At 46.9% G+C, this 22966-nt stretch overlaps 1 protein-coding gene across 8 annotated transcripts in view; it reads right to left on the bottom strand.

Moving 5' to 3' along the window:
- Positions 1–22966, bottom strand: part of MATK (megakaryocyte-associated tyrosine kinase) — a 308995-nt gene that overhangs the window by 133575 nt on the left and 152454 nt on the right. The gene's annotated exons all lie outside the window — the stretch shown is intronic.

Here is a 22966-nt window from a genome sequence, read left to right as displayed (position 1 = left end):
AGCCAATCCCTGGATCATCTGATATAAGGACTCAACATAGGCTGCTAGGGCTTGTGCCGGAGACGGTGAGGATCCACTTGCATCCATTCCATCCTCGTCTCCGTGAGTGGGCCGGTTATAATGTTAGGAACCCCTCCAGCCGGCACAACACAACCCGGAATCTACTCTGCCAGTCAGGTGTTCACTGGAGCCCCTGATGGTGGGGACAGACTGGGCCGCAGACTGACAGAGGGTGGTGAAGTGCGTACCAGCTGGGGAGAACCCAGGCAAGAGGAGTCAGGTCCACGCAGAGGTCAAGGGCCGGCAGCAGACAACAGTATCGATGAACAAGCTGAGGTCAGGGGTCACAGGCAAATAGCAGAACGGGTGAACAGGCCAAAGATCAGGGTCACAGGAAACACGAGCAAGGTCCAAATCAAAGCCAAGGGTCATACACAGGGAGTCAAATAGAGATATCAGGATACAGGACAGGAACTAGCAGGTTAGCAGACTGGAACACAGGAGCTATAACCGGCAATGAGGCAGCAGACCTCATTGCCTTAAATACCAGTGGCCACCAATCAGAGCCTAGCTCTGAATTAGACACAGCCCCCAGCATAATTAATAGGCTGCATTAATTAGCCCACAGGCTAGGACATATGGTGAGCGCTGCGCCCGGCTTCCTCTCATTGCCGGGACGCAGAGCTGAAGCGTCTTCTCGTTGCCCCGGCAACGGCCGGGTCAGGGCTGGAAGTGACGTCCCGGTCGCCATAGCGACGGCCGGGACGCAGGTGAGTGAGTCGCGGCGGCTGGGCACCGCCGCGGCTCGTAACACCCCACTATTAAATTAAATATTCCATAATCACCTCTCAAATAAATTAATAGCACCCACCATTGAATAATTAGTCCTCAGCCAAACTCCACCATTAAATTAATAACCCACCCATATTACATTAAGAACCCTTCCCTCACATATCCATTGTAACGCTTCGGTCCCGCAAGTAGTACCTCTTCCGTTACCTGCATGTCATTTGTTTGGAAACTGCCATGTTCCAGCGTCAGACAAACTTCATTCATTTCATTCAACTATACTCAGTTCAGCACAGGTGCAAATCCATTGCACTTCTGGACTTCCCTCCTTTTCTCATTGGCTGAGCATTCCTAGAGCACTATTTAAAACTCCTGGATTCACCTGTCTGATGCCTGTTCTTCAATCTCACTTCCTGTAGCCTGTGGGTCTGGTTCCTGTGCTCTTTGTGGATCTTCCGCTGTTCCAGCCTGCTCTCAGTTCGTGGCCTGTGTTGAGCCATCGCTGCTCCAGTACTCTTCTAACCATTGCCAGTATACTTCATCGTAACAGCTCCGGTTCTCTCATCGCTACACTCAGAGCTGCTATTACACCTGTGACTCCTCAGCTGTTTCCACGAGTTGCTTCCGCTATACCAGCCTGCTCCCAGTTCGTGGCCTGTGTTGAACCATCGCTGCTCCAGTACTCTTCTAACCATCTCCAGTGTACTTCATCGTGACAGCTCCGGTTCTCTCATCGCTACGCTCAGAGCTGCTATTACACCTGTGACTCCTCAGCTGTTACCACGGGTTACCTACGCTACTTCAGTCTGCTCTCAGTCTCTGCCTGAGTTGAACTATCGCTGTTCCAGTACCACTACTACCATCTTCAGTGTACTTCATTGTGACAGTTCCAGTTCTCTCATCGCTACCACTCAGAGCTGCTACTACTATTGTAACTCATCAGCTGTTACCACAAGTCATCCCTGCTGCTGCAGTCTACTCTCAGTCTCTGGCTGTATTGAACTCCTGCTGTTCCAGTACTGCTTTTTACCATCTCAACTGTACTACATCGCGACAGCTTCCATTCTCTCACCGCTATCACTCAGAGCCGCTACTACTGCATCTCATCTATTGTTGCTAAGAGTTACATCGGCCACTTCAGTTGCTCTCAGTCTCCTGCTGTATTGAACTATTGCTGCTCCAGTACTATTATACCACCTCTCCTGTACTTCATTGTAACAGCCCCAGTTCTCTGACAGCTAACACTGTGGACCGCAACTGCCTCGGTGACTCATCGCCTGATTCCCCAGTTATCCCCAGTGGTCTGCACAATACCAGTGCTATACTCCAGCTGTACCAGTTCCTCTACCAATCACCCTGGTGACAGCCTCTGTTTCTCTGGTTGCACCACAGGACATCTACTTCCTTGTGCCTCATCTGTAGCTGCCCGTGTCACCTGGCTTCTCCACACCGCTCTGCTGTACACCCACTCACAGGACCGCGACCTGCAGGTTTGGTGCTGCAAAGTCCATCCTCCTTGCAGGGGTTCCTGGTGAAAACCACCGGCCTGTTAGACTCCGCACCTGTGGGTGGGCTAAGCAATGTCCATCAGAGTGTAGGGATAAATTTCCTATAAGCCAACCGTGATAGTAAAAACAGGCCAAATGTCTGGTCCCCCGGTGGAGCCTTCTGCTAAAGACCTTTTACAACATCTGGTTTCACGCATAGAGCAACAGGATAGTATCCAACGCCAACTCTTGCAGCGTTTCCAGACTCTGACCTGTCGTCTGGATATTCTACAGGCTGCTCACCCAACGGTGGCTAATTCTCCTCAGGACCAGCGCTCCGCTCCTCTGATTATATCTTCCTCATTAAGACTGCCTACACCTGCAAAATTTGATGGGCACCCGAAACTTTGTCGTGGTTTTATTAACCAATGTTCCATACAGTTCGAATTACAGCCCCAAAATTTTCCTTCCAACAGGACCAAAATAGCTTACAATATCTCTCTATTGTCTGGCCAAGCTCTGGCTTGGGTCTCTCCCCTATGGGAGCGAGAGGATCCTTTGCTCAATAATTACCTTGTGTTCTTGGTCATCTTCCGGCGGATCTTTGATGAGCCTGGACTTGTTTCCTTAGCCTCTGCCAGCATTCTCAGACTTCGAAAAGGTACCAACACAGTTGTTCAGTACGTTATAGAATTTCGTACCCTCTCCTCAGAGCTATCTTGGAATAATGAAGCCTTGGTAGCCGCATTCTGGCAAGGTCTATCGGACAAAATCAAGGATGTACTGGCATCTCAAGAACTTCCTACCACTTTGGATGCTATATTCTCACTATGTAAAAAAGTGGATCTTCGTTTCCGCAAAAGGTCGGCTTAGAAGGAACATCCTAACCGTTCATCCGTCAAAACTGCTCTTCGTCCCCTCTCAACCTCCCCTACTCTTGAAGAGCCTATGCAAATTGGGAGAGCCCGGTTAACACCCAAGGAAAGAGAAAGGAGACGTTTAAACAAGTTATGTATTTAATGTGGCGAGTCTGGCCACTTTCTGAACTCCTGTCCTAGGAGGTCGGGAAATGCAAGGCCCTAGTCTGCTCTGGGGAGGTCAGACTGGGGACATATGTAGCCTCCTCATCATTTGCTTGTCTTCTCACAGTCTCCATATTATGGGATTCCTCTGAAGAATTCTCCCAAGTTCTGGTGGACTCAGGGAATTTTATTTCCTGGTCTCTTGTATCCCAATGTTCTATTCCTGTTGTTTCTTTGGAGACACCTGTGACCATCACTGCCATTGACGGCTCTCAACTCCCGGGTAGTATGGTTCGCTATCAAACCAAGCCTCTCACTCTGCGTATTGGGGTTCTGCATTCTGAAGTCATCTCATTCTTCGTTCTACCACACTCGACTTCTCCCATTATCCTAGGTCTACCCTGGCTTCGTGTACATTCTCCCAGCCTGGATTGGAATACCTCTGAAGTGTTGGCCTGGGGATCTCAATGTCGGTCCAATTGTCTAACTAAAGTCAAGCCGATTAAGATTCTTTCTTGTTCCACGAAAACATTTTTTCCGGGACTTCCTCCTCAATATCAAGACTTTGCGGATGTGTTTGACAAGGTCCAAATTGAACTTCTGACCCCCCACCGCCCTTGGGATTGTCCAATTGAATTGCTCCCGGGTAAAACTCCTCCCAGAGGAAGAGTTTTTCCACTTTCCCAGCCAGAAACCTCGGCCATGTCTGTATACATCAAAGAAAACCTTCAGAGGTTATTCATCAGGCCATCTGTCTCTCCTGCTGGAGCAGGTTTCTATTTTGTTAAAAAGAAGGACGGATCTCTCTGCCCCTGTATTGATTATCGGGGTCTCAATGCTGTTACGGTAAAAAAATCGGTATCATATCCCTCTCATTACCGAGTTGTTTGATCATATCAAAGGGGCCAAAATCTTCTCTAAACTAGACCTGCGAGGGGCCTACAACCTGATCCGCATATGCTCCGGAGACAAATGGAGACAGCTTTTAATACTCGTGATGGTCATTACGAATACTTAGTGATGCCCTTCGGACTTTGTTATGCCCCAGCTGTCTTCCAAAGCTTCATTAACGAGATCTTCAGAGACCTGCTCTATTCATTTGTAGTTGTTTACCTGGATGACATCCTCATATTTTCCCAGGATATTTATTCTCATCACCAACATGTCATTGAGGTTTTGTCTAGGCTTCGGAAGAACCAACTATATTGAAAGCTAGTGCTCATTTGAAGCTTCATCCATGCCATACTTAGGGTACATCATCTCTGGATCTGGGCTACAGATGGACCCTGAGAAGGTTCAGGCAATCTTGGATTGGCCACGTCCAGCCACTCTGAAAGCAGTACAACGCTTTTTGGGCTTCTCTAACTATTACGGGCAATTTATCCAGGGGTATTCCATCATTGTTGCTCCCATTACGGCTCTCACGAAAAAAGGGACCAATATCAAGAACTGGACGGAGGAGGCCGTAGAGGCATTCACATTCCTGAAGCCAGCCTTCTCTTCTGCACCCATCCTCAGACAACCCAATCTTTTGCAACCCTTCTTTCTAGAGGTCGATGCTTCTGCCATTGGAGTTGGAGAGGTACTTGCCCAGAAGTATCCTCCTAACAGACTCCGTCCTTGTGCATTTTTCTCCCGCAAGTTTCTACCCACAGAGATGAATTATACGATTGGAGATAGAGAGCTGTTGGCCATGGAATTGGCTCTGTCAGAATGGCGGTACCTTTTGGAGGGGGCTCAGCATGTGGTTACCATTTTTACGAACCACAAAAATTTGTTGCATCTACAGTCTGCTCAGTGCCACAACCCTCGCCAGGCTCGTTGGTCTCTGTTTTTCTCCTGTTTCAACCTCCATGTAACCTTCAAACCTGGTCATCTTAATAAAAAGGCAGATGCACTCTCCAGGGCATTCAGCTCTGATCTGAATTCTGATCTTTCTCTCAGTCGTCCCATCCTGGATCCTAAATGTTTAATAGGACTCACTACGACTAATTCTCCTCTGCCTGGGAAAACATTTGATTCTGTCTCTTCGGAAAAAATTGCTCCGCTGGTCTCATGCCTCCAGATTCTCCGGACACGCGGGGTTTCTCAAGACCTATGAGCTAGTTTCCCGCTCCTATTGGTGGCCCTCTATTCGATCAGATGTCAAAGATTTTGTAGCTGCTTGTAATGTATGTGCCCAACACAAGAGTACTCGTGCAAGTCCTATGGGTCCATTACAACCATTGTCCATACCCACTAAGCCCTGGACTCACATCAGTATGGATTTCGGTACTGATCTTCCATGCAGTAAAGGATGTAATATCATTTGGGTCATTGTGGACCTCTTCTCAAAAATGGCTCATTTTGTTCCTCTCACTGGTCTGCCATCCTCATCAGTTCTTGCTCAACACTTCCTAAAAGAGATTTTTTGACTGCACGGTTGTCCCATGGAAATTGTATCCGACAGAGGGGTTCTGTCACAGGCACTAGGAGTCTTGCCCAGGAATTCACCAGATGACTGGGCTTACCAGAGTAGTGAAGTTCACACAACGGTCCTCTGGTAGCAGGGGGACAAGCGGAACATAGATCACAGCAGATGGAGAGAGAATGCCAATAAAGAATAGGAAAGTCAGTAACTTGCAGCAATCTTGGTCAATGAGTCAGCGACTAGCTGATATAGTGGAAAGGCAGATTCGAACACGGAGATGAGGATGGACGTGAGCAGATGCGGGAGGTAGTAAGGAAGTCAGTGGTCTGCGTACAGCAAGTTGTACCACTGCTATGGTGAGAAGACTTGTCCAGGTGCAGGTAGGTAGCGGGGAAGTCAGTGGTCTGCGTACAGCAAGTTGTACCACTGCTTATGGTGAGAAGACTTGTCCAGGTGCAGGTAGGTAGCGGGGAAGTCAGTGGTCTGCGTACAGCAAGTTGTACCACTGCTTATGGTGAGAAGACTTGTCCAGGTGCAGGTAGGTAGCGGGGAAGTCAGTGGTCTGCGTACAGCAAGTTGTACCACTGCTTAATGGGTGAGGATGTGAACAGGTGTCGATGAGTGGAGGCATACAAAGGATAATAAGATGCAGACACTGAGAGCACAGAGGAACTTGATCCCAACAGATATGCAGCGTATCCAGCAAAGTCTATAACGGTATGTGTGGCGCTGCTTGGTAGAGACTTGCTCAGCACAGATATGCAGGCCAATAATGTATAGTCAATCAAAATTATGCATATAACGACTGAGTAGTACGGTTAGTTCCAAACAGATATGCAGCGTAACAATAACAGTCTATAGCGGGTATGGATACCGCTGCTGAGAGGGAAAACTTGTCCTAGCGGATATGCAGAGTAAACGTAGAAATTCAATAACAGATAGGCATACCGCTATTCAGTAGAACAGTCTGTCCACAGGAAGATGCAGGGACTGCAGAGACGCTGAACGGCAGAGACGAGTGTAGGAACCACAGGTGAGTAGATCCGGTAATCAGAGTCCAGCTGAGGACACAGGCAGGAAACAGGAGACTGTAGCAGGTATGAAAACCAGCGATGAGTAGCACAGAGAATCCACAGGAACTGAAGACACTAGTTGTACACAGGAGACAGTAGCGGGTATGGAAACCAGCAATGAGTAGAACAGGAATCAGCAGGAAACTGAAGACAATAGTAGAACACAGGAGACACCTTCAGAGACTCACAGGGAATGAGACTCAAGATCAGGCAATGAGGTAATGAGCACAGGTGCCTTAAATAGGGAGAGTTGCCTGATCAACCAATTAGATAAAAAAGCAACAGTCACAAGAGTTCTGGCGGAACTGGAGGATGGCGGACGGCCGCGGGTCAAGATAGGTGCCGGCAGGAAGGCTAGGGAGCCACGCACCAGCGTAGAGGCACTCACGGTCCGGTGAGTGACAGGTTCAATTTACCTCGAAATTCTGGAGTGTCCTTTGTAAAACCCTGGGTATACAACTCAATTTTTATTTGGCTTAACACCCACAGTCTAATTGCCAAACTGAAAGGGTAAATCAAGATCTGGAGACATTCATCAGATTATTCTCTTCCGCCTCTCAAGACAATTGAGTTGATCTCCTGCCATGGGACGAATTTGCACATAACAATCTCTTCCATGAGTCTACTGCTGCTACTCCATTCTTTATAATTACTGGACGTCATTGTTAGGAACGCCCAAGTCAGTACAGTGAGACTCGGGAACTACTCTGAAGGCCAGGTGTTCGCTGGAGCCCCTAGTGGTGGGGACAGACTGGGCTGCGGGCCGACCGAGGGTCGAGTAACGTATACTGACTTAAAGGAGTTCCCAGAAGTGGAGTGATTGGTGGACTGTAGTATAAGAAGAATCCTAGTTCAAAAGGTCACAGGCACAGATGCAAAATCCAAGGGCAAGCGAAGGGTCAAACTCACAGACAGAGAAGCAAAATCCGAATTCCAAGCAAAAGGTCAAGGTCAGAAGAGAAGGGTCACAGGTCCAATAACAAGCAGGGGTCAAAACATGGGTAGTCAAATCCAAGGTAACAGGAACCAAAATGGATAGCACAAGCAGGCAGCAGGACTGAGGACAGAACGCTATAACCGGCAGTGAGGCTGCAGACCTCACTGCCCTAAATACCACAAGCCACCAATCAGAGCCTAGCTCTGAGTCTCACACAGCCCCCATATAAATTACATTAATCAGCCCACAGGCTGTGTTAAATTGCGCGCATGCGCCCGGCCACTAGTACCGCCGGGACGCAGCGCTAAAGTATAAGCGTCGGACCGTTGCCTTGGCAACAGCAGACCAGGAACTGGAAATGACGTCCCGGTCATCAAGGTGACGGCCGGGATGCTAGCTGACCCAGGAAGCGAGCCGCGGCGGCTCGTAACAGTACCCCCCCCCCCTTGAGGAGGGGTTAAGGAACCCCGACACCCAGGTTTAGTTGGAAATTTCCTGAAAAATTCTTTAATGAGTCTCCCAGCATGGAGACGCCTCCGCGGTATCCAGCATCGCTCCTCAGGGCCATAACCCTTCCAGTGTACCAGAAACTGAACTTGGCCTTAGACCCTCCTTGAGTCAAGGATTCTTTCAATGACATATTCCTGGTCTCCATTCACATCCAACGGCCGAGGCCTGCTAGAGGAAGGCTCACTGAATCTGCTGGGAGCAGCGACTTTCTTCAGAAGCGAACAATGGAAAGTAGATGGTATTTTTAAAGACGGTGGGAGTTTTAACCTGAAAGCCACTGGATTTATCTTTTTCTCAATTGAAAATGGTCCAATGTATCGGGGCCCCAGTTTCTTGCAAGGTTGCCTCAACTTGATGTTCCGTGTGGACAACCAAACCCGATCTCCCACCTTCAGAGAACATGGCACACGATGGCGATCAGCGAAAGCCTTGGATTTTTGTGAAACTTGACCCAGTGCAGAGTGCACCTTTTTCCAGATAGATCTCAACCTGGCCGTAAAAGCAGGTGTTCCAGAATCCCCACTGGGAACAGCAGTAGAGAACGAGTTAGACTTCGGGTGAAATCCAAGGTTGCAGAAGAACGGAGATGTGTGTATTGTGGAATGGCAGGAATTGTTGTAAGCGAATTCCGCCCAGGGCAAGAGAGAGGACCAGTTATCATGAAATTTTGAAACATAGATGCGTAAAAACTGTTCAAAGGACTGGTTGGTTCTTTCTGTCTGTCCATTCGACTGCAGGTGATACGCTGAGGACAGACTGATAGTGATCCCAATGGACTTACAAAAAGATCTCCAAAATCGTGCAATAAACTGAGATCCTCTGTCCGAGACGATGTCTTCAGGAAGACCATGGAGACGAAAGATACGGGTCAGGAACAAGGTAGCCAAAGTCCTGGCATCCGGTAGTTTAGGTAAGGATATAAAATGTGCCATCTTACTGAATCGGTCCACGACTACCCAAATGGTGTTATGGCCTGCAGATACTGGAAGGTCAACAATAAAATCCATCGAAAGATGGGACCAAGGTCTGCTTGGAGCAGGCAAGGGTAGCAGTAGACCAGCAGGACGGTTTCTAGCAGATTTGTTTCTAGCACACTCAGGACAGGCACAAACGTAAGTCTCCACATCATCCGATAAGGTGGGCCACCAAAGCCAGCGAGAAAGGATTTCGATAGTCCTACGAATTCCCGGATGACCAGCAGAGCGGTTGTTGTGACCCTCTATGAGGACAGGTTTCCTTAGATGAACCGGGACAAATAACTTGTTGAGATGTGTCTGAACGGGAGCAATTTTCTGAAAGTGTTGGATAGTGGCTCCCAGATCCTGGGTGAGTCCGAGATGAATTGAAGTGGAAGGAATAATAGTCTGCGAGTCAGGAGTGTGAGGATGCTGAGCCAAAAAACTTCGGGACAAAGAATCAGCCTTAATATTTTTTGCACCTGGACGAAATGTGATGATGAACCTAAATCTGGTGAAGAATAGGGCCCAGCGAGCCTGCCTGGGATTCAGAGTTTTTGCAGTCTGAATATATTGGAGGTTTTTATGGTCTGTGAAGATGGCAATGGTGTGTGCAGCTCCCTCCAACCAATGTCGCCATTCCTCCAATGCCAACTTAATGGCCAATAGTTCACGGTTTCCGACGTCATAATTACATTCCGCTGGCAGAAATTTTCTCGAGAAAAATGCACAAGGATGTAGCTTTTTACTCTGTGAGTCTTTCTGAGAGAGAATGGCACCAGCGCCGACATCCGAAGCGTCCACCTCCACAATAAATGGAAGTCCTGGGTCAAGGTGTCTAAGGACTGGGGCGGAAATGAATGCAGCTTTGAGAGCTGAAAAACTCGCCAGTGCTTCTGCGGACCACTCCGCTGGGTTTGCTCCTTTTCGAGTGAGGACAGTGATAGGAGCCACTAACGAGGAGAATGAGCCAATAAACCTTCGGTAATAATTGGCAAAGCCAAGGAATCTTTGGATCGCCTTCAAGTTAGTAGGTAGAACCCAATCCTGAATTGCCTGCACCTTGGCGGGATCCATAGCGAATCCTGATGAGGAGATGATATAACCCAGGAATGCCACTGTGGACACCTCGAATTCGCATTTCTCCCGTTTTGCGTACAGATGATGTTCACGTAATCTCAATAAAACCTGGCGGACGTGCTGACGATGCTGAGATAGGGATTCAGAATAAATTAAGATGTCATCCAAATAAACAACCACTGTTTTTCCCAAGAACTCACGTAATACATTGTTAATCAGATCCTGAAAGACTGCCGTAGCGTTGCACAACCCGAATGGCATTACGAGATATTCGTAATGTCCCGAGTGGGTATTAAAGTCAGTCTTCCACTCATCCCCCTTCTTGATTCGGATAAGATTGTAGGCCCCTCGGAGGTCAATTTTAGAGAATACAGTAGCTGTTTTTAATTGATCGAACAGAACAGAGATCAAGGGCAACGGATACATGTTCTTAATCGTGATGCTATTTAGTCCACGGAAATCGATGCAAGGCTTCAGGCTGCCATCTTTTTTAGAAACGAAAAAACAACCTGCGCCAACCGGAGACTTAGAAGGGCGGATGAACCCTTTCTCCAGGTTTTCTTTTACGTATAATTCCATGGCCTGTGTTTCAGGAAGGGATAGTGAATATAAACGCCCTTTGGGCAACTTAGAACCGGGTACCAATTCAATGGCGCAGTCGTATTCCCGGTGTGGTGGAAGTGAATCAGCTTTCTTCTTGCAAAAGACATCACTGAAGTCCTGGTAGGGTACCGGCAACAATTCTGGACTAGGCTGTATAATTCTAAGAGGCAGGGTCAAGCAGGACGTAGAGCACCCGGGACTCCAACGGACAATCTCCCCTGTTTTCCAATCAATAAGGGGGTTATGACTGCAAAGCCATGGATACCCCAATATCAAAGGAGCAGAGGGACAAGAGATAAGATAAAAGGAGAGCTCCTTCGTATGGAGGACTCCTACAGACAACCGAACCATTGGAGTCCTGGCGAGAATCCTTCCCCCAGGCAAGGGGTTACCATCCAAACCACATGTGGTGATGCTTGATCCTAACCTGATATGTGGAATATCAAGTGTCTGAGCCAAATGTATATCCAGAAAATTACCAGCCGCACCACTGTCAAGAAAAGCTTTCAAGTCCATGGATCTCTCACGGAAAGTTAGACGTCCAGGGACTAATAAAGAATTGTCTGAAGAGGTAATCTGAAGACCCAAGCGCACCTCTTCACCTGCACTTAGGCTTTGGAGTTTCCCGGCTTGCTGGGACATGAACGGACTAAGTGGCCTGGTTGACCACAATACATACATAAGCCTAGTGAGCGTCTTCTGGAGCGTTCCTCCGGAGGCAAGCGATAAGCGCCCAATTGCATAGGTTCAGAGGAATCGGGCAAAGTGTTATCGGAGCTAGTGAAAACATCCATCGGAGCAGTGCACTCCCGTTCAGCCTTTCTCTCTCTGATCCGACGATCAATTTTTATGACCAGTTGCATCAAGTTCTCCAGCGTGTCGGATATCGGACACTGAACTAAGGAATCCTTAATCTGCTCGGTAAGTCCTAAGCGAAATTGACTTCGCAATGCTGGGTCGTTCCAGGCGCTATCAGTGGACCATCGCCGAAATTCAGCACAATACTCTTCCGCTGAGCGACGTCCTTGCCTTAGCGTACGGAGATGAGCCTCAGCTGAGGCTACCCTGTCCGGGTCATCGTACAATAACCCAGAGCTTGAAAAAAGGCATCCACAGACTGTAAGGCTGGACTTGTGGAAGGCAAGGAGAAGGCCCAAGACTGAGGGTCGCCCTGGAGTAATGAGATGATGATCCCTACCCTCTGTTGTTCGGAACCAGAGGAACGTGGTTTCAGACGACAGTACAACTTGCAGCTCTCTTTGAAATTACGGAAGGCTGGCCTGCTTCCAGAGAATCGGTCAGGCAAATTCATCTTAGGCTCCGGTGTGTCACCAGCGGGAACTTGCTGGAGCTGCCGGTCTCTGGAAGCCCCTTCTTGGACTGCCAGACGCTGGGATAAAGTCTGCACCACTTGGGAAACCGCCTGTATCTGGTTGGCCAGAATCTGGGCTGGGGACAGATTCGACTCCTCTCCGTCCATGGCCGTATGATACCAATCTTCCTTGGCCGGTTATAATGTTAGAAACTCCCAAGTCAGTACAGTGAGACTCGGGAACTACTCTGAAGGCCAGGTGTTCGCTGGAGCCCCTAGTGGTGGGGACAGACTGGGCTGCGGGCCGACCGAGGGTCGAGTAACGCATACTGACTTAAAGGAGTTCGCAGAAGTGGAGTGATTGGTGGACTGTAGTATAAGAAGAATCCTAGTTCAAAAGGTCACAGGCACAGATGCAAAATCCAAGGGCAAGCGAAGGGTCAAACTCACAGGCAGAGAAGCAAAATCCTTATTCCAGGCAAAAGGTCAAGGTCAGAAGAGAAGGGTCACAGGTCCAATAACAAGCAGGGGTCAAAACATGGGTAGTCAAATCCAAGGTAACAGGAACCAAAATGGATAGCACAAGCAGGCAGCAGGACTGCGGACAGAACGCTATAACCGGCAGTGAGGCTGCAGACCTCACTGCCCTAAATACCACAAGCCACCAATCAGAGCCTAGCTCTGAGTCTCACACAGCCCCCATATAAATTACATTAATCAGCCCACAGGCTGTGTTAAATTGCGCGCATGTGCCCGGCCACTAGTACCGCCGGGACGCAGCGCTAAAGTATAAGCGTCGGACCGTTGCCTTGGCAACGGCCGACCAGGAACTGGAAATGACGTCCCGGTCATCAAGGTGACGGCCGGGACGCTAGCAGACCCAGGAAGCGAGCCGCGGCGGCTCGTAACAGTCATCCGCTGCTTCCCAGGTTTTCTCCTCTCCCATCCACCCATGTCCACGACTTTTCCACCATATGGACTAAAGTAGTTGCTAATCTTAAAAAGACCTCCTCACGCTATAAAACCTTTGCAGACAAGAGGCGCCGAGCAGTTCCAGCACTCAAAGTGGGAGACAAGGTCTGGCTATCTACACGAAATATCCGTCTTAAAGTACCATCTATGAAGCTTGCCCCTCGTTTCATTGGACCCTACAAGATACTTTGGGTCATCAATCTAGTATCATATATACTTCAGCTGCCCGTTTCCCTCTATATCTCTGACTCATTCCATGTTTCTCTTCTTAAACCACTCATCATCAACAGGTTCTCCGTTCCAGTTTCCACTTCTACTGTTCCCAAATTCTCTCAACAACAAGAATTTGAAATTACGCAGATCCTGGATTCCAAGGTTTTCAGAGGTACCACCAAATACTTGGTAGATTGGAAGGGCTTTGGTCCCGAAGAACGCTCTTGGGTCAATGCTTCCGATATCTATGCTCCAGCTCTGCTACGAAAGTTCCATGCGCAGTTCCCATGGAAGACTTCATCTAAGCATCCAGTGGCCACTTTTGGCGCTTCGGTCCCGCAAGTAGTACCTCTTCCGTTACCCGCATGTCATTTGTTTGGAAACTGCCATGTTCCAGCATCAGACAAACTTCATTAATTTCATTAAACTATACTCAGTTTAGCACAGGTTCAAATCCATTACACTTCTGGACCTCCCTCCTTTTCTCATTGGCTGAACATTCCTAGAGCCCTATTTAAACCTCCTGGATTCACCTGTCTGATGCCTGTTCTTCAAGCTCACTTCCTGTGGTTCTGGTTGCTGTGCTCCTTATGGATCTTCCGCTGTTCCAGCCTGCTCTCAGTTTGTGGCCTGTGTTGAGCCATCGCTGCTCCAGTACTCTTCTAACCATTGCCAGTGTACTTCATCGTGACAGCTCCGGTTCTCTCATCGCTACACTCACAGCTGCTATTACATCTGTGACTCCTCAGCTGTTTCCACGAGTTGCCTCCGCTATTCCAGCCTGCTCTCAGTTCATGGCCTGTGTTGAACCATCGCTGCTCCAGTACTCTTCTAACCATCTCCAGTGTACTTCATCATGACAGCTCCGGTTCTCTCATCGCTACACTCAGAGCTGCTATTACACCTGTGACTCCTCAGCTGTTACCACGGGTTACCTACGCTACTTCAGTCTGCTCTCAGTCTCTGCCTGAGTTGAACTATCGCTGCTCCAGTACCACTACTACCATCTTCAGTGTACTTCATCGTGACAGTTCCAGTTCTCTCATCGCTATCACTCGGAGCTGATTCCCCAGTTATCTCCACTTCCTCGTGTGGTCTGCACAATACCAGTGCTATACTCCAGCTGTACCATTTCCTCTACCTATTACCCTGGTGACAGCCTCTGTTTCTCCTGGTTGCACCACAGGACATCTACTCTCCTTGTGCCTCATATGTAACTGTCCGTGTCACCTGGCTCCTCCACACCGCTCTGCTGTACACCCTCTCACAGGACCGCGATCTGCAGGTTTGGTGCCGCAAAGTCCATACCTCCTGGCGGGGGTTCCTGGTGAAAACCACCAGCCTGTTAGACTCCACGCCTCTGGGTGGGCTAAGCAATATCCAGCAGAGTCTAGGGATCAATTTCCTATAAGCCAACCGTGACATCCATTCTGTGATGGAAGAGTCAATCGCTTCCGACGGCTTCTTTTGAAGACTACACCCAGACAGCTCATCCTCCTTCATGTCAAGTGACCCATATAGTTATCAAATTATCTTAGTATGTGTATGTATATATTGGTCATCCCAAACAGCCTAGTCCAACTAAGCATTAGCAGGCATGGAGTGTGGCAAGGCAACAGATGCTAATGTCTGTGGCAACAGTTAGCATTAAGGTGTCTTATGTAATTTTTGATTTGTTTGTGTAATATAAATTGGAATGGAATGAGAGTTGGTAAAAACAGGTGGAAAATTGTGGTTAGTAGTGTCCTGACAGGCAGTGCAATTGTCCTTATGGTTCCAGAAAGTGAGATGTTAGTTAACATCCATGGCTTATTTGTAACTTTAGAATTTTACTGTGTGATTTTCTTCAGTCTCTTAAAATACCCACTTTTTTAAATGCTATTTTCCAAGTGCAGGGAGAGTGGGTTCACAATAAAAGCTACCACAGAGGCAAATAGAAAATCCAGGTTTTTAGCACCAAATCCTAACTCTTTGTTCTCCACTTCATTCCCTACGTCCCCCTCCCCAATCCCCTTCTTCATCTTACTCCTCTATCCCTGTCAAACATATTTTCTATCTTCCCTTTCACTCTTCATTCCCCACCTCCTTAGCATCCTCATTGCCTGCTCAATCCCCTTCTCTATCTCCACCGTCACCTCATTTCCCTTCTCATCAACGTGCCACCCCCTCAATTCCCACTTATCCCCTCAGCTGCAGATCTTCGCATACCTTAAGCCTGGGAGGCAGAGCGGCTCCTCTCTGCTCCCCTTCACAGTCAGAACTTTGCGTAAGCAGCAGTGTCATCATTACGCCCAGAAGAATAAAAAAAAAAATTGCATCCACGCATTGTATTACTATAATAATGTGATGGGACTGTAGGCGCATAGTGCCGACAAAGCACTTAAACGGGGGACCCTGTGTTGCTATACCGGCAATTGGGAGCAGCACCAGGCAACATACAGAACCTGGTCTGGGGGCCTTCCGGGGCCCTCCCTTAATCCGACTCTGGCACTAGGGACTCTGCAAAATACATAGGCACCCTTGAGAGCATTGTCATACGGATCCCAGGCTGATCAGTAATTACACACCTAATTGATATGGTAAGTGAAAAATATACAGCAAGACACTTTTTGAAATGCAATGCTATTATTTTTAAATTTCTGAAATATCTGCCAACTTTATATTTGTCACATAGATTATGAAAAGAAGTGCACATATAAATAGCACTTAAATAACTACTACTTGAAAGTTAATATGATTAACTGTTAATTTATATTTTCTAAGTGGGCCCCATTGCAGTCACATCAGCTAATCCATCAGGGGAAAGAGATACAACTCATCACATCCAAGTCTATTGAAAACTAGGTGATAAAGTCAATTATAAACACATATGATGGCTGGATGTAATCAGGGCCAGATTGGCCATCTGGCACTTCTGGCAAATGCCAGAAGGGCCGATGGCTAGTTGGGCCAATCCAGCAGGGCACCTTGCCCGCCTGCCCGAGCAGCAGCGGCTGCTGCTGCTCAGTGGACGGAGTTTCAGTGATGTGCGGCCATGTGATTTTAATCACATGGGACGGAACCTGTCACGTTGTGCGCTTCCCATGGCATCGGCCACACATAACTGGAACTCGGTCTGCCGAGCAACGCGCAGGGGGATAACAAGGTAAGTGTGTTTCTCTGTCTGTGTGTTAGTTAGTCAGTCTGTGTGTGTGGCGCCATGTTTCTATAGTGTGCGTGTGGGGCCATGTTTCTATAGTGTGCGTGCGGGCTATGTTTCTATATTGTGCGTGTGGGGCCATGTTTCTATAGTGTGCATGTGGGGCCATGTTTCTATAGTGTGCGTGTGGGGCCATGTTTCTATAGTGTGCATGTGGGGCCATGTTTCTATAGTGTGCGTGTGGGGCCATGTTTCTATAGTGTGCGTGTGGGGCCATGTTTCTATAGTGTGCATTTGGGGCCATTTTTCTATAGTGTGCGTGTGGGGCCATGTTCCTATAGTGTGCGCGTTGGGCCATGTTCCTATAGTGTGCGTGTGGGGCCATGTTCCTATAGTGTGCGTGAGGGGCCATGTTTCTATAGTGTGCGTGAGGGGCCATGTTTCTATAGTGTGCGTGAGGGGCCATGTTTCTATAGTGTGCATGTGGGGCCATGTTCCTATAGTATGCGTGTGTGCGCACAGTATTTTAATGTAGTGTGCGTGTGTGCGCGGAGTATTTTAATATAGTGTGCGTGTGTGCGCGCAGTATTTTAATATAATATGCGAGGGAAGGGTGGATCTTAATATAGTGTGGAAGGTAGGCTATTTAATGGTGGAGTGGTTAAGGGCTATCAATTGAATATGGGTCTGATTTTGAAGAGGAGGTCTATTTATTAAATGTGAATATGAATTATTTATTGCCCGGGATGGTAGTGGAAATGGCTATATATATTAAACTATAATGCTATTTAATTTATTGCTGGGTCTATTTGGAGGTAGGGAAATATATTTTGAGTAAATGGGTATATTGTTAATTTAACGTTGGGGCTGGTTGGTGGGAAATAGGTATACTTATTAAATGTGAATATTATTATTGTGGGCACTGGAGGGAGGCCTAATTATAAAATGTGAGTGCTATTGTTTTTACACTGGGGCTGGTTGGAGTTTTCTAAATCTCATGTACCCATTTTTTTCAAAATAGGGCATCCAATATTCCAGACAAGAAGGAACTGAGCTAAAGAAACCAGCTGCTACAAGTGGTGAAAGTGACCAAAACAGGTAGTAGAGAGTAGGACAGTCTGCCAAATGTCCTGAATCTGGTGGGGCAGTCTTGAATTTGGGTGACCGTCTCATTTAGTTAAGATTTGGTCCGACTACAAGGACAGTTGGGAGGTATGTCCCGCTTCACAACGTACTGCTAGTGAACTCAGAGCTGTGTGCTTCTAACAGTACTGCACACAGTATTGCCTGTCTAAAATGATAACCATGTTACATAATAGGAGCCCTGCTGTCTTAAATAGCCTGGGCCCTCTGAGTCTTTATCCACCTCTGGTTAGGGGAAGGGAACTGATAGCTGCTCCCAGTTCCCGGACAGGACACAGCCTGCAGAGCAAACCGAGGAGCTCTAAGTATCACGTGAGACAAAGAGCTTCCCTGCTCACTCTACAGGAAGTTCCCACCCTTATGAATGTCAGCAGCACTAGAAGCATAGATAAGTACAGTGGGCTGGGGGTGTCATAATTAGAGATGCTCACTGACCCCCGTGCTTTGGTTTTGATTTTGGATCTGGATTACCTTCGGGTTTTGGTTTTGCCAAAACCGCCCTTGCGTGTTTTGATTTTGGTTTTGTTTAGCTATTTTTTACAAAATTCCATTCTGGGGATAAAATCACATAATTTCGGTATTATTTTGTACCTATATTATTATTAACCTTACTAATACTAAATTCCAGTCATTTCCATTCAATTTTTACCATCTCACAGGTCACAATATGCTTTTCATACACTTTCAGCCAAATACTGCAGCGAGCTTGCTGGATGTTAAGCGGCAGAGCAACGACACAAGCACATTGCAGTTTATATCACATTAGGAGAGGTGGCATGTACAATTTATCAAGCCAAGCAGGTTATCCACTTTTGTGGCTGAAGTGCAAGTCCAACATGACCCTCCCTAAACAAGCTAACAATGGGCTTGTTAGAGTAATGGCAGAAACACACATCAGTGCCAGGAAAGATTAATGGTGCAAGATGGAATTGTCCTTGGGACCTCCCGCCCACCCGTATGTTGGATCTTACAAAGGACATGGACACTTTAGCAAACCAAGCACTTCAGGGACAAGGACTGCCACTTTTGTGGCTGAAATGCTTGGTTTGTTTGGGCCCCCACTAAACCAGCTATCAATGCCCTAAAGGCAGGTTAGACCAACAGTGCTGTAAAATGAATTCTACACTGTCAAGATGTTGTCGTCATCATCTTCAGCATCATCCTCACCCTCATCAGTTTGTACATCATCATCACAGACTATTAATTCATCTCCGCTGGAATCCGGCATTACAGAAGTGTCAGTACTTGGATGTATTTGCCGGTAAAGCCCTTCCTCGAGGAAGATGTAGTTCATTTTGATGAATATCATCTTTTCCACATTTTTAGGAAGTAACCTCCTACGTCGATCACTGACAAGGTTCCTGGCTGTGCTGAAAACTCTTTCTGAGTACACACTGGAGGGTGGGCAGCTTGGGTATTGCAAAGCAAGTTTGGACATGGGTTTCCAAATGCAGTGTTATATTAGGATTTCAGCACTCAAAAAATTCTGCTCTTTTATAAGGGTGTATATGAGACCCAAAACACTTTGTAGTGCAAATTCAGAAAAATACAGTGCTATATTGGGATTTCAGCACTCAGAAAATTCAGCTCTTTTATAAGGGTGTATATGAGAGCCCAAACACTTTGTAGTGCAAATTCAGAAAAATTCCCACCCTCCTATTTTTACTCTATCACTTTGCCTGCTCTATACTGTGACCTAACCCTTCTCTGTCCCTCTCTGAAATGGCGCTAGATCGCCGTGGAGGCAGGTATTTATTGATTCCATAACTCCCGAGATCCGAGAACGTCACAATGACGTTTTTCCTCGTTTTGGAATCTAAATAGGCGCGAGAGGACCGAGCCGACTCCCCAAAGTTCGGGTTCACTGAACACCGTTTAACCTAGAACCACACCAGTGGAATAATTCACACAAAGACCGTGCTTGTGCCACATCTATTTAGATTCTGCGTACCAGAATGAAATACAATTATAGCTTATCTGACACTAGGAGCCTGCATCAACCTCTTGTATATGAAGATGTTTTCCTCATTACTCCACAAGTAGTTATTATTATTATTACCATTTATTTATAGTAATGATATATATATATATATATATATATATATACACACACACACACACACACATATGTGTGTATATATTACATATATCCTATGACCCCTGCACAATACATAGAGCCATCCTCTGACTAGAAAACGATATATATATATATATATATATATATATATATATATTCTAAGACACGCAGGCCCTAAACTACGATAAAGCTAAACTAGGAAAATGTAATAGTACTGCATGTGTGTATTCCAGTGAACAAACATATCTGTGAATTAGCAGCTCCACTATTTTGTGAGTGACAGCAATCTCACCCCATGATAGTGCTGAATCTGCAGCTAACCACAGAAAGTGATGGCATACCATGTCTATATTGCTCAAGGAACACGTCCATTAAGGCTTCTGCCTTAATCGTCGTAATTTCATTGCTTTTTGGAGTTTGTGTGAAAGAGTTTCAATAGTTTTTTTTATGTTTTAGATGGTGTGTAAGGAACCTTAATCGGACATGTTAAACCGTAAGGTTTTTTGTCTATGGAATTTCATAGCTTTTTGTAAAGTAAAAATATTGATCATTTTCAAATTCTATGTATCTAAATGTGAAGTCATCCACCCTCTGCCCACCAACAATTCTCTATCACATGCCACCCTGCCCCCTAAATTATTACATACCCTTCCCACTGCCAACCAGGTTCTCTCACATGACACCCACTTTTCTCACATGCCATCTCCTGCTCATCAGCCTTTCACACATATGGGCCCTTGCTGACCAGCTACTTTTTTATATGCCACCACCTATCAACTAGATTTTCTTTCACATGCCACTCCCTGACCATAAGCTTCTAATATCAGCACTGCACACCAGCTATACTATCACATGCCATCTCATAACCAACAGCTTTTCGCTCACGTTACCCCATGTCTACCAGCTTTTCCTTCACATCACACCCAACTTACCAGCTATTCTCTCACATTCCAACCTCTGTTCCGCCAGTGACAACTTCACTATTCAAAGAGCCTTCTCCGATATCTGCATAAAATAGAGCCTTTTAGTGAAACCTGCACCACACAAAAAATCTTCAAGTGACCCCTACACATGACAGGGAATCCCATTATAAAGAGAATCTTCAGACGGGGCACAATAGGTAGCACCTTCACTTATCCATATACAACACAAGGAGCCATCCTCTGACTCTGCACAACACAGAGAGCCATCCTCTGACACTGCACAACACAGAGAGCTATCCTCTGACCCTGCACAACACAGAGAGCCATCCTCTGACCCTGCACAACACAGAGAGCCATCCTCTGAACCTGCACAACACAGAGAGCCAACCTCTGACCCCTGCACAACACAGAGAGCCATCCTCTGACCCCTGCACAACACAGAGAGCCATCCTCTGACCCCTGCACAACACAGAGAGCCATCCTCTGACCCCTGCACAACACAGAGATCCATCCTCTGACCCCTGCACAACACAGAGGTCATCCTCTGACCCCTGCACAACACAGAGAGCAATCATCTGACCCCTGCACAACACAGAGGTCATCTTCTGACCCCTGCACAACACAGAGAGCCATCCTTTGACCCTGCACAACACAGAGAGCCATCCTCTGACCCCTGCACAACACAGAGAGCCATCCTCTGACCCCTGCACAACACAGAGAGCCATCCTCTGACCCCTGCACAACACAGAACAACACAGAGAGCCATCCTCTGACCCCTGCACAACACAGAGAGCCATCCTCTGACCCCTGCACAACACAGAGAGCCATCCTCTGACCCCTGCACAACACAGAGAGCCATCCTCTGACCCCTGCACAACACAGAGAGCCATCCTTTGACCCCTGCACAACACAGAGGTCATCCTCTGACCCCTGCACAACACAGAGAGCCATCCTCTGACACTGCACAACACAGAGAGCCATCCTCTGACCCTGCACAACACAGAGAGCCATCCTCTGACCCTGCACAACACAGAGAGCCATCCTCTGAACCTGCACAACACAGAGAGCCAACCTCTGAACCTGCACAACACAGAGAGCCATCCTCTGGCCCCTGCACAATACATATAACCTTCCTCTGACCCCTGCACAACACAGAGAGCCATCCTCTGACTCCTGCACCACACATAGAGCCATCCTCTCACCACTGTGCAATACATAGAGCCATCCTCTAAACCCCTGCGCAATACACAGAGCCATCCTTTGACCCCTGCACAATATATAGAGCCATCATCTGACCCCTGCACAATACATAGAGTCATCCTCTGACCCTGTACAACATAGAGGCCATCCTCTGTCTCCTGTGCAATGTATAGATCCATCCTCTGACCCCTGCACAATACATAGAGCCATCCTATGACCCCTGCACAATACATAGAGCCATCCTATGACCCCTGCACAATACATAGAGCCATCCTATGACCCCTGCACAATACATAGAGCCATCCTCTCACCACTGCACAATACATAAAGCCATCCTCTGATTAGTAAACTATATATCAGAATGAAATATATATATATATATATATATATATATAGATATAGATATAGATATATAGATATATAGATATATAGATATATATATATATATGTGGAAAGAATAAAATGAGAACCCAATGTGGATCAAAATAATGAAATAAGCATATCAAAAGTTTTGATAGGATGGTTTTGATAGGAGGTGTTTGCGGCGGCTCCTGTATTTTTTTATTTTTCTTCAATCAAGCCAAAGATTTGTGGATATTACATATATTTATTTATTTTTTTCCGATATATAGTTTTCTTCCATATAAGAAACATTTGCCCATAGACTAACATCAGTAGCTGTGGCTCAACTGATGTATGCACTATTCTGGTAACACAGAGTTGTGGGTTTGAGTCCCCATCCGAGCTAAGCTCATTGCAACAGTTCTATTTATAGCATTAGCGTGGGAAAACCACCTAATACTGGATATTGCAATGAGTTAAGCTCATTGCGTAATGGACCTCATACTAGGTAGGAGGTGTTTGCAGCGGCTCCTGTATTTTTTTATTTTTCTTCAATCAAGCCAAAGATTTGTGGATATTACATATATGGGCCCCCCCTGGGCAAAGAACTGAAGACTTCAAGCAACAATGGGCCCCACCTGGGCAGAAGATGTGAACAGATTTCAAGCAGGACTTTGGGACAGGTGCAAGCCAGACTTTGGATACAAGTTTATTTTGGACTTTGTTTACAGCCATTTTTGGATTGAAAGCTGCTAGACTACAGAGAAAAACTTCATTG

This window comes from Mixophyes fleayi, chromosome 1 (genome assembly GCF_038048845.1).
Source record: "Mixophyes fleayi isolate aMixFle1 chromosome 1, aMixFle1.hap1, whole genome shotgun sequence".
NCBI lineage: Eukaryota > Metazoa > Chordata > Amphibia > Anura > Limnodynastidae > Mixophyes > Mixophyes fleayi.
Note: the sequence above shows the minus strand (reverse complement) of the source record. Positions and strands in the feature narration are given on the sequence as shown.